We start from the raw sequence: 14,026 nt of genomic DNA, 5'->3' as shown, positions 1-14,026 counted from the left end.
AAATGATGAATAGATGCTCTTTATATGTAGTCACTTTCTATTTTGCGTAAGTATGCACAAATAATAGATCAATAGTATAGATGTATATACAGATAACTATCTCCCCCCTTTCCCAATGACCTTTTTCGTCTGTTACCAAATTGTTTTCTGCTCCTTGGCTGTGTTAATATACCTGACACAATTGGATGATTTTCAAAGACCCAATAGAGAGTTGGCAAAAAGGTCATTGGGGTAGGGAAATACAGTTATTTAACTACCCCCTTTCATGTTTTACTCTAATGTATAAAAGTTAAACTCACCTTACCTTAGATTTTTGTAAACTTTTATTTCACATGACATGTTTTATAAACTTTCTACACGTAGTCTTGTTTTCGATAAGAGACTGGAAAGAGTTAAAGGACAGTTCTCATTGTTAGCCTAAAACTTTGCATAGTTATTATTGTGACAATAAGGTAAACTTTAGAAAGCTTACCATTTCTTTAAACTTGTTTATGTTTAGATATTTTTTTAGTTCAGATATGATGGACATTTGGCTGTTGATTTCACTAATCTCCAAAGTTTTGTGATAAAGTTTTCTTATTTGTTGGCTTAACAACTTTAGGGACTTTTTGATCGATTGGATTTTGATTGGTTGGTTCATTAAGTTGAGTGTCCATACGTTTCGATCACTAATAATAATATATAGAAGGAGTAATTATGTTGATCATCATTGGGTATGTACATTGTACATCGATTTATCGGCCATTGTCTTATCCCTTTAGATCCCTGCATTCTTTCAGGGGCAGAAATAGAGCGTGGGGGAGCATAAATGGAGAATAAAATTTAGTTTTCTACAGTAATTGGTCTTGGCTAGCTTGAATAGAAAATCAGACTAGCGAAAATTGCATTATATACATATTATATAGTGACTGCACTTTTAACAACTAAGTAACAGAATATCATTTGGAAATATACATAAACATTTTATGCAATTATCTTATAACATGATGTCTAATTGTACAATGAATCGTCATAAAGAAATTCATAAATAAATACATAACAAAAGTCCTGATGCTTAAAATGAACTTACGGACTTTTTTGGTAAAGAGTATGTAGCTACGCCCTTTAGATTGTACCTATTTGTTTCAGGAATCATCAGACAACGCTTGAAATCTACATATATTCTAACATTAACAAAAAGAGATATCTGTTACGAACGCGCCGATCTCAATTGCAGAACAGCTTCGCTTTTGAAACTACCAGGACGTGAGAATGGATTTTTATTACTTGGATCTTACACCAGATACTTATGTTCTTTATAAAAATGAACTCTGCAGTGGGTAACGATCTCCCCCATCTCTGGGTAAACGGCCTGATTAATTAATGCGAGGGGAAATTACAACCTAAATTGACGACATTTTCCCCCTAATATTATATTCACGTGTCTTCTACATCCATTGATGTGAGAAAGTGAAATATCCAAAACTTCAGGGTCAACTATCCATCCATGACTTGAATTATTATATGCATTCCAGAGATCGGCAGCTGCACATTAGCCGCGAGTAATCCTCAAATCTAAACCCGTTTGGATGCTAAATTTAAAAAAAAGAGGGATATTTGAATCATGTTTAGACGTCCAGCCGATATTCAAAATTTTGAAAGGTTGATGTTTCTGAACCTTACATGCGGCTGACACGCTGGGAACAAATTTAATATTTATCATTTTTAGAATTGAATTGTTATCTTCAAAACAATTTAAAGCGATTTCCAGATTGAAAATATAACAATAGAACTGCATTTATACAGACACAAAGAGGATCTGCAATTGAAAAGCATATTATAAAGTAGTAATAAATGATTTTTGAATGAATAAACTGTATAAAATAAATCAAATATGCTTAACACCGTCACAAAAATAATGCCAATGATATCTTCTCTGCGTTTTCAAGTCCTATGTTCATATTAAATCCGTGCAGAAGGGGTGTGTCGTCAATGTTTGTCTTTTCCATTTGTCTTTAAACCCTGAAGGTTTACATACCCCTGGCAAAACCCTGTACACGCCACTGGTTCCAAATGTTTTACATAAGCAGCAATAATAACTTGCCAAATCGAAGTTAAAGAAAATGAAATTAAAACAAAGCATGGAGTGAAGTCCCCAAAGTCTTATAATAAAGTTTTCTTATTCGTTGACTCAACAACTTGGGTACTTTATTGAATTTTGATGAGATATTTAATCTAAAGATATTAAAGATCAAATAATAATTTTGTAATTATGGAAAGAAAACGAAGTACCGGGTTTCATGGTAGCTTTTGATAAGTTATTTAGGTATGGTAAATGTTAATGATTGCCCTTCAGGGTTAGAGCTCCCTGCAGGGGCTAGAAATAGGAGAAAAGCTACTTGATTCAGAGATTTACATATATGCAAAAAAAATTACATGATATCTTTATAAATTAAATTTTGTAATCTTAACAGATGACTTAAGTTAGATTTTAGGAAAAAATCAAAATAGATTATTATTGATAAATGCATATTGATGCCTCTACTCATGCCATACATCAGTTGTATTCTAACTCTTGTGGGGGAATGTTGACCAGCTAAGCTAGCCACACATGTGGACAGTTATGAAATAATGTCAATTCCCCGTTTGACTAACCCAAACTAATTGTGTATTATAGATAAATGAAACAAATATCAGTTATTATTAAACAGTTAATTATTTATCAGTTATAAACATTAATGTATAAAACTTACAGCTCTAACAAACAATCAACAAAACTATATTATATTGATAAACTGTGCTTGTAATTTCTTACACAACAAATTTTTAACTTCTTAAGAGCTGATTCATTAGGCCAACATGAAGACAAGAAATCAGCATAAAGCAGAAATCGTCGGGCTCTGCAATTCAGGGCCTAAATCAAGTCAGGTTACACCCCCTAAAGTTAAACCAATCAAGGCAGAAATTTCTAAATGCCATGAAGAAATCAGTAAAATAAGGGAGGATGTTAATCAATGTTATAACAAATCTGATGATAAATATACAGAGTTAAGTTCACAATTTATAAGGCTAAGTGATAATTTTCAGGATATGTTAAAAAGGCTTAACCTGGATGCTGGCAGTGGAGATAATCCAATACACATACACAGTGCCAATAAAACTCCTGAACTACAAGAGCTTTTTGCCACAGCCCATATTGTTAATGTGGCGGGTGTGATCAATATAAATCCATCTACATGGTCCACTCAATACTCACACTATGAGAGTCTGGCTAAGGTTTTAGGAGGCACAGGTATTGCTGGTATTGATTATATAGAGGAGATTATCCAGTTACCTACAGTTTCTGAGAGAGGACAGACGAGATATGCAGCAACAGCTTAAAACGGCAACTGGCAGTTTCCAAATTTAAGGAGATATGCAAAAGCAAAAATATTTCAGTACCTGTACACTTTTCCCTATGGAAATATCCTATATTGAAAAGGAATGTTACAGCTCTGTCAAACATACTGAAGGACATGCAGGGCAAGGGAAAGATTGAATGGTACAGCATGAACAACTTCATGGCAGTCAACCACATGGAGTACATTGCTCCAATGTTCACAGTGAAGATTCCAGGAGTAGAGGAGCCAACAGAGTACAGATCCTGTCCTACCAACAGCTTATTTCATTCAGGATTCTATATTCCACTGGATGTCAAAGATTCTGAATCCAATGAATTTGAATATCTCAGAAAGACCATCTATGATTTTATAGACGAGATAAGCAATAACAATAGTAGTATGGAACACGCTACCAAAGGCATGTCTTGGGCAGATATAGTAGCTAATTCTGGTAAGGATAACGAGAAAGGAGTAGTAGAAAAACCGCCCGTCATTTTATCCAAACACAAGCAGGACGCATTTCAGGACAGTGATTTTATATTAGATAATAATAGAAGGAATAACAGCCTAATGAATCAGCCCATCAAAACTCCAAAAAGTCATTATAATGCAAGTGACTTCTGGACACACAATAAAAGTGGGGGGAGGGGAGAAGGGAGATCATATTACAACAGAAGACCCCAGATGAACCCACTATCACCCAGATCTCTATTCCCATTCCCCCACCCAACATTTCAACGCCAAACACATCATTTAGTTCACATAACAAGAATAAAAGCAACCAGAGCATGCATAGTCCACCTCTAAAAGCTATTATCCAATATTTAAGCCCAATAAATTTGATTGACCCAACACTGTTAAATCCGCAGTACAGCCCAAATTATAGCATGTATGCAGCTTTAAGCATGTTACAATCTCAATGTAAATACATTGAGAAATATTAGCTAGTGAACAAAGTGAAAAATATAACAAAAAGTGAATCATTTTTCAATCATTATTTTTCTTTTATTATATTATCATTAATTTATCATCTAATATGTAATTAAGAATACTAGCTTCTAGATTAAAGAAAAATCCTAATCTTAATACAGCAAAATACATATTTCATAGAGTAGCTTTGCTCAACAACAATTAACTATTAAATGGGAAAATATTTAAATAAATAAAGGGGAGTAGTATGTATAACGGGATATAGAGGGGAGGGAGGGAGGGAGGGGAGGGGGTAGTGAATAAATAACATGTATAGATGTACGTCATTTTTGTCTATTTTACGCAATTTAAAGTAAGGGTTCAGTCAAATAATCTAAGAATTTTTTTTATACAACTTTGAGGGTTTTGTTTTCTGACCTTAGAAATTAAATTAGAAAACAAGGGTTGTTTAATTGCAACTTTAGCTAGGAGTGACTTTGTTATCATTCTTAGAATTCATATTTTTTTAAAGCAAATTTTTTTTTTAAATTTATTTTTTATCTGCTTTTCTCGAATTTAATGTCAAATAGTAAGATTATACCTTTGAACATAAAATTTGTAAATATCAGGGGATTAGGGTTTTATTCAAAGGGTAAATATAAATTAGATAAAGTTCCATTTAAAATCAAAGAATTAACAGCTTCAGCTAATTATAAACCACATATTTATTTCTGCTTGGAAACTAAATTGAAATGCTCACACAAAGATATTAGGTAGGTTGCCAAATGGTTGTAAATATGGAGGTGAAACTAGCGGCAACGAGGCTAGTGGTGGTATTTTTGTTTATCATGATAATTTATATGAAGTAATAGAAACTAAAACAATTATTTCTAAATATGCAATGTATTTAAAATATAAAATTGGAGATTGGACATATCATTTTATACCTGTTTATTTACCAACTTGTTCAGCTAAAGACCTTGAAGATATGCTAAGAAAAATATCTATTTTTATTCAAGATCACAATTTAACAGAATTTATCTTTCTAGGTGATTTAAACGTAGATTTCAATAAAGTAGAACATTATTCAAGAGCAAAATTATTGGACAATTTTTTAACCAAATATAATATGTATAATCTCGCTAACAAAGTAGGTGTTAACCCTGGTTTTACTTGGATAGGATCAGGCCAGAGATTTAGGTCAAAAAGTAGTTTAGATTATTTCTTTTGTAATTTTGAATATTTTAATTATATTGAGTTTAACTTTAACAGTTTTAGTGACCACAAGAGTGTAACAATTGGCAGAAAAGATAAATTTAGATATCAAAGTCCTAAATGGAAAACTTTCCTTTTCAAAAACAAAAAATTTTTGGAATTAATGAAAGATCAAACAGATCAGTTTTTAAAGCAAAATTCTGATTCCAGTCCAGAAAACTTGACAAATGTTACACTCGACAATCTAACTTTCATTGAAGCAAAGAATCAACATACTGGTGTTATGTTTAATCTTATACAACATCTAAAACAAGAACATGATAAATTCTATTCTAAATTAAGACAACAAGAATTCCAAAAAACAAAAGATTTTGACCTTCAGATGGATATGTTGTATAAAAAGATTGAAAATAATAACAGTAATAATTATATGTTGCAAATTAATGAACTTATTCTAACACAGCAGCAATACTTCAAAACCTTAGTTAATTATAGAGCAGAGACATACTACATGAGAAATTTAATTCTTGATGGAATGCCGAATTCTTTGACATATCAAAATGTAAGGCCTTTTAAAGAAAGGAATTACAATTTGATAATAGACAATGAATTGACTAATTGTAGAGAAAAAATTGCTGATAAACTGTGTGATATCCATGCGGAAAATGTGTGTCCAAATGAAATACCAAAAGCTAATTTAAATGGTCTTTTAAAACATTTGATCTAAAAATAGATGACATATTTCCAAAAATACAAGATATAATTTCCCCATACAGTTCTTGTGATGAATTTCTTAAAGTTATTAAATCTATGAAAAACAGTTCTAGCCCAGGCCCAACCTCTGAACCAAAAGCCCTATATCTATTTTTATTTCAAAATGTTCCTAAGTTTGCCACAAATGCCTTTAATCAAATTTATGATATTGAAAATATTGATAATTCAGACTTCGCATTTATTAAATTAAAAAATGTTTGTTTTCTTCCTAAAAAAGATTTAGACTCATCAGATCCTAACAATTTAAGACCAATTTATTTATCAGAAGTAAGTCAAAAAATTTTGGACAAGGCACTTAACATTAAAATATCAAACTACATGACAAAAATAGTACATGCAGATCAATTTGGTTTTATTAAACAACGGCATATGGCTACTGCAACTATTTCTATAACTGCTATTATGAACTATATAAAAACCAAAGAAATAGATTCCCAATTAGTATTTTTTGATTTGAAAAAAGCATATGATAAAACATTATACGAAGTATCTGATGCAATATTAAGTCATATATTCTCAAAAAACTTTGCCAAAATTTGGGCATCTATTTCAAATGGTGGGAAATTTAGGGTAATCAAAGATAATTATGTTTCTAAAGTACGTGAAATAAAATTAGGTTTTGCACAGGGAGCACCAAGCAGCGCTAATAAATTTGTTATTTATAACCATTTATTTTTTTCATGTTTGAATAGCAATCTGATATCTCATTTAATGCTAAAAATAAACAAGCAAAATCTTCCAGCAATATTTTTCGCAGATGATGGTTTCAAAGGTCTCAAATTAAAGTCAGAAAATGATGTTCACACCATTTCTAATGTTCTTAAAAAATTAAAAACAACAGTAAATATAGAAGTCAATTTTAAAAAGACAAAAATACTCGTTTATGGAAATAGCCCTGCAAACCTTAATATTTTGGGTGCACCCTGTAGCCATGTAAAACATTTAGGCGTTTATCTTTCCTTTGACTTTAAAAATGCATATGAATTAACATACAAGGAGTTATTAGAAAAGTTTTCAAACCGTTCTCGACAGATATCTTTCAAATATGGATCAAACATATTTAAAAGAAGAAATGTTTGCCTTGCTTTCATGAATTCATTAGCATTTCATATTTATAGAATTTAGAGTCCAAATGAAGCTATGAACAAACAAATTTGGAAACATACATCTAAATTTCTTTGGTCAAGTCCTTCTGGCTATAGATTTAAAGTAGCTAAAAAAAGAATAGAGTTAGATTTTATTGATGGGGGACTTAATATGCTGTTACCAGAACAACAGAGCTTTTCAATCTGGTTAACTAGTTTTTTTTAATGTATTAAAACATGCAGAAAAGTACCCAAAATCAAATCTAGCTATAATTCTTGCAAACAAGCATGTTCCAATTTCTTCCATAACTAAAAATTTTGGCTCTAAGACTATCAGAAAGTACAGAACTAAATTCGATTTGCTATATCCAATGCAGGATAAAAAAACTTCAGAAAACTATGTGTTTTTATGGAAGAATTGGAAAAGAAGCCTTTAACATTTCTTAACTCAACTATCTCAACATCTTATTGGTCTAAAGATAATAAATTTACTAACGCAGAAAATAGAATACTCACTAACTCTAATATTGTTACATTAGCATCAATTATTAAATGCATGCCAATTAAACATAAATTTCTCTATCTTCCTATTATAAACGAAAATTTAAAGCAAACCTTGTCTGGACATAACCAATTATATGAGAAAATAGCAAAAATAGTTAAAAATATATCAAATGAATTTGAGTTTAATACTTTAGAATGTATTTCTTCAAAACAAAGCAAAAATTCAAATAAAACTATTATGACAATGTCATTTAATTCTCCTTCCATTTTTGCCCTTTATTTTAAGCAAATGCACAAGAAAAAGATTTGGTCAGCACATCCTTCTTTGAATTCACGAAAAATTGACAAAAAATGGTTCCCAGACATGGAAAGTTTTAAATATAGTTTTAATATAATACTTAACTTGCCCATAACTATGTATTTTAAGAGTTTTCTTTTTGAACAATTTACTCGTACATTAGTTAGCTCTAACAAACTTTTTAAATGGAATATTATTGAAAGCAATTTATGCAAATCATGCAAAGTTATAAATGACAGTGAGCATGCAATTTTTGAATGCAAGTTTGCAAAATATTTTGCTCACTGTATGGCCACATTTTTGGATAAAATATATAATAATGAATGTCCTGAATTTATCTTTCTAAAAGAAAATTTTTATTTATTTAATATTTATTATGAATGTTTTTAAGGGGATGACTTCACACAAATAACTTTACTTATACTGATAGCAAAAGATAGGGCTTTAAAAGCAAGCAAGGAAGAATGTATTATAAGATGGAATGAGGATAACTTTTTCTCACAAACTTTACTGTTAGCACAATTTACCATAAAACTACTTAATTCCATCGGATTAAATTACAGTTTAGTAACTAATTTTATAGATTTTGTTTTAGGATATAAGGACAATACAAAGTATTTTAGCTGTTAGATAACGTCCGATCTCCATTGTTTAAAAAAATAATATGATATTTTTAAATCAAAATATAACATTATGTTTTAACATGTATATATATAAATATGTTTATAACATGTAATATTATCATATTTAATTTGTCTATGATTTGTCTAATAAGAAGAATAAATCATTTAAAACACACTCATGCCATACTCAAAAAGAATGGAGAACCATTGTGCGTGGCCTATGCTCTGGAAAGAAGATATAACTGGCGATGATGATGATTGACGATAAAATTGATATATATTGTTGCTACATCAGACGTGTGAAATTAAATTATAAGTAGTGCGAAGCGGAAATAATAGATTAATAAAAGATTATTTTTAGATCAACATAATGAGGAAAATAAAAACTTTACTTTGTTCTAAAAATTATTTACAGGTAATTATTCTAAAATATTCTTAAAAGGAAAGCTTTTCTATAATTTTGGTCAGTCCATCCATACTGGACAGTTAGCTCTTTCAATTAATTAAAACAGGTTAGAATTGTCCTATCGATTTCAAACTTTGCATAATGATTACCATAATAATTAGGTACGATTTAGAAAGCGTGACAACTCATAATCGTTACTAGAAAGTCCGTATGTCCATTTAAAACATGCCGTTTTTTTCAAGTTTTTAACAAAATTTTTTTGTATGTTATTATTACCTTATTTATCTGCTTTTTGAATACTGGTTCTTATTTCAATAAGGTACAATGTTAAAAGCGAAGCATATCTTTAATCAAGTTCTAAAAATGTAAGTATGTCCTTAAACAATATCCTGTATTTAAGAAGTTTTGCAACAAATTTACTTACAATTTTGTTTAAACCTTTACATTTATACTCTGCTAATTCAGTTCTGACCCTGTACAGTTAATGTTCGTTTTTCTGACCATTCCAGAGCTTAGCTTTTATGGATATTGACATCCTTTTTTTTTGTATATATTGATACTTGTTGATTATATTTCTATTTTAGACAATACTTCCATTTGCATTGACGATCATAGTGTTTATATTTATACTTCAACTCAACCTCTTCAAAACTTCAAATAATAATCAAAGTTTTTTAAAACAAGTTCATTTAAAAGGTAAGCGATATTTTGTTTACTTTTTTTTGGAGTTAAGCTATTCTATACTTGATCTATACTATTAACTTCCCCATCATTTGAACTTTCCCTCTTTTCCCTTCCCCTTACCTATATCTTTTCGTTTATTTCCTTTTTTGAAAACTTTCATATGTATTTGGCAATAAAGTATTTTGCTAATATAATAATTTCAAAAAGCTTTACTGTATAAGATGTTCTGTTCCTAGTTTACTTGCTAATCATATGTTAATTATATTTAGATTTGATATGGGAGTTACCTACAAAATGTAAAGAAAGTGTACCTTATACAGGTATTAAAAGCCACAAATAACCGCTAAATTATCACTAAAGCAACAAAAATAAAAACATAATAGAACTTTCATCCAAATTCCTGTATTTACATCTGAAATATGTAAGTGGGAAACGTGATTTTCTCTACTCCTATGTAAAATAGACGGCTAGTATTTTCTGTGAAATGAGAATTAAGAATAAAGCCTCCTTTTTGTTCATTATTATGATACCCTAGCGGCTACGCCCCTAGAGGCCTCTATGATAAAAAATAGGGATAGAGGATGAAGCAGCTTATAGTGTCTAATAAAAATGACGTCATACAAAACAAATGACCAAAGCCCAGTGTGCATTGTAATTGGCCAATGGTAAAATGTATACTGGCATATCATTAGTCATTTGTAACGTATGACGTCATTTTTATTAGGCACTATAAGGTGCTTCGTGGAGGATGTTTTTTTTCCTTGGGCGATATCTTTCCATGAACTATACTAAGCTTCACTTTACAGGAGACAGTTACGAGATATTAAGCAACAGACAAAAAGACTCAAGACATTTAATTACTTTTTTTATAAGGATATTTTAATTTTAGATTACAACACAACATTCAATATATGTTTGAGAGAGAATGATTTAGTAAGTTAGTTTTAGTAGTCGCGATCTAAAGGGATAAGACAATGGCCGATAAATTGATGTACATCCCCAATGATGATACACAAAATTCCCCTTTCTGTAGATTACAATCAGTGGTTGAAGCATTTGGACACTTAACTTAAAGAAACAACCAATCAAAATTCACTAAAAGTCCCAAAAGTTGTTAAGTCAATGATTTAAAAATCGTTATTATAAAAAACTTTGGGGGCTAGTGTAATAAACTGCTCAATGTCCCCTCCCTCCCTGCTCTGACTATGCACACTTACAAAAATATTAATTTGTTTATTTGCTGATAAAAATATTTTTCCCATCAGTTGATAATTTATTGTTATTTAGAAAGTGAATTTGATTATTTCTATTAATTGTTTTATTTATTTTTAGTATGTATCTTCTTGGTTTGCTTATTATAAAAGGTAAACATTTCAATTAGTGTATGGTTTTACCACTTAAAAAATAACAAGGATGACAATATCCATAAGTAGCAAAGAATAAACAATCCATGGAAGAACAAACGGACATAACGAATCATATAGGAGATTTTCAGGTGTTAATTATATTTTTTTGAAAATAAAAATCACGAAACCTTTAAAAAAAAGGAACAACTTTGATGCATGACCGAAAGACTGAAGGTAAAAAAGTACCCCAATTATTTAAAAATTGTGAAAGTTACCAATTTATTGTATTTTTTGTTAAGTTATGAAGAGGCAATGATGAACATATTTTTAGAAGCTGCACATTTAGATCCCAGCACCTGGGTTTTAGGTAAAATCTTTTCCATATGGCTTTGATATCCACTGAAGTACAACCGTTTTTAAGCCATACCGAAAAATTATTTATCGCATCGTATTATATCCAGTTTTCAACGAATATAAAAAAGTACAATCCTAATATTAAAACAAGTTTTCTTAACCTTTGCCTTTAGCATCTCGGGGCTTACAAAACTAGTTTTAACCTTATAATTGTACTTTTATATATCTCTGGAAAGAAGTTTATAATACAATGCGATTAATAAATATTATTAATATCATATGCTTATAAAGGGTTGCAGTTATAGGTTTTAGTCATCGCTTGAACCTCGATTAGCCCTAAGTAATATATTAAATTACTCTAATTATTTCATCTAATGGCTTTTTAATTATCGTTTAAAATCAACAGATTGTCTGTCTGACGGAAATTGCTAACCGCTGAACCATTATGGTTCTCTTGTTCAATATATTAGGTGCTACCAAGAAAAATTTACTTTATCCGCGGCTATTATTCTGTTATTAAATAATGCAATACATTCTGCCTCAAAAAGGGTCATTTCGTTTCATCAAGACATAAGCAGCACCTGGATTATTTTAAACTTGCTGCTGCTAGACTCAATCCATTCAGTTATTCATACATTTTGCTTTAATAATGATCATTTTCTGTTACAGATATTGGATGTAATATTGTATTTAAGATATTGGATGTAATATTATTATAGATATTAGATGTAATATTATTATAGATATTGGATGTAATATTATTATAGATATTAGATGATATATTATTGTAGATATTGGATGTAATATTATAGATATTGGATGTAATATTATTATAGGTATTTGATGTAATATTATTATAGATATTGGATGTAATATTATTATAGATATTAGATGTAATATTATTATAGATATTGGATGTAATATTATTATAGATATTAGATGTAATATTATTATAGATATTGGATGTAATATTATTATAGATATTGGATGTAATATTATTATAGATATTGGATGTAATATTATAGATATTGTATGTAATATTATTTTAGATATTAAATGTAATATTATAGATATTGGATGTAATATTATTATAGATATTGGATGTAATATTATAGATATTGGATGTAATATTATTATAGATATTGGATGTAATATTATAGATATTGGATGTAATATTATTATAGATATTGGATGTAATATTATTATAGATATTGGATGTGATATTATAGATATTGGATGTAATATTATAGATATTGGATGTAATATTATTATAGATATTGGATGTAATATTATTATAGATATTTGATGTCATATTATCCTATAATATAAAGTAATAAGCTTTTTTGTTTGTAGCGAAGGATCTCACTAATCACTGAACCGATATGGTTCTCTTTTAGAGCGAATAATGTATAGGCCCTGAGATGGTTTTAGACTATTTTATTTTTATAAATAAGTCTGGGTATGGTTTTAGGCTATTTTTCTGCCCTTATTTATCCCCTCGAAAATAGAGTCCCTAGATGCTAGGGGCGCAACCGCTAGTTATAGATATTGGATGTAATATTATTATAGATATTGGATGTAATATTATTATAGATATTGGATGTAATATTATTATAGATATTAGATGTAATATTATTATAGATATTGGATGTAATATTATTATAGATATTGGATATAATATTATTATAGATATTGGAAGTAATATTATTATAGATATTAGATGTAATATTATTATAGATATTGGATGTAATATTATTATAGATATTAGATGTAATATTATTATAGATATTGGATGTAATATTATAGATTTTAGATGTAATATTATTATAGATATTGGATGTAATATTATAGATATTGGATGTAATATTATTATAGGTATTAGATGTAATATTATTATAGATATTGGATGTAATATTATAGATATTAGATGTAATATTATTATAGATATTGGATGTAATATTATAGATATTGGATGTAATATTATTATAGATATTGGATGTAATATTATAGATATTGGATGTAATATTATTATAGATATTGGATGTAATATTATTATAGATATTGGATGTAATATTATTATAGATATTTGATGTAATATTATTATAGATATTGGATGCAATATTATTATAGATATTAGATGTAATATTATTATAGATATTGGATGTAATATTGGAGCATTTACACTGGCTGCCGCTAGCCTCGACCATTCTGTAATAGCTGTAGATCCTATGCCTGGGTAAATATCACATATAACAGGATGTCCATCTGTCTGTCTCCCAAGGTCTCTAAGCACTCAACTTATATTGCAATTATTTCATAGAAGGTTTTGTGCTATTTAGAGGAATGCGGGGAATAAGACATTATTATTTTCATATAATAATAACAATATAATTTCTTTGAAAAGCTTTTTGATTATTTAATGCATTTTTTATTCTTTTAGAAACCATGGGCTTTTGTACAACAGTCTAC

At 29.2% G+C, this 14,026-nt stretch overlaps 2 long non-coding RNA genes across 2 annotated transcripts; both read left to right on the top strand.

Moving 5' to 3' along the window:
• The first annotated feature begins 9,126 nt into the window (after positions 1-9,126).
• LOC145315213 (uncharacterized) lies at positions 9,127-10,177 on the top strand. Its single transcript, XR_013877981.1, has 3 exons — positions 9,127-9,182; positions 9,758-9,869; positions 10,127-10,177. It is a non-coding gene; the product is annotated as an uncharacterized LOC145315213 (long non-coding RNA).
• Positions 10,178-11,416: 1,239 nt separating this feature from the next.
• Positions 11,417-14,026, top strand: LOC145315212 (uncharacterized). The gene is made up of 3 exons (XR_013877980.1): positions 11,417-11,570; positions 13,712-13,793; positions 13,998-14,026. It is a non-coding gene; the product is annotated as an uncharacterized LOC145315212 (long non-coding RNA).

Source organism: Acartia tonsa, chromosome 3, assembly GCF_053477335.1.
Source record: "Acartia tonsa isolate MP-2025a chromosome 3, ASM5347733v1, whole genome shotgun sequence".
NCBI classification, from domain to species: Eukaryota; Metazoa; Arthropoda; class Copepoda; order Calanoida; family Acartiidae; genus Acartia; species Acartia tonsa.
Note: the sequence above shows the minus strand (reverse complement) of the source record. Positions and strands in the feature narration are given on the sequence as shown.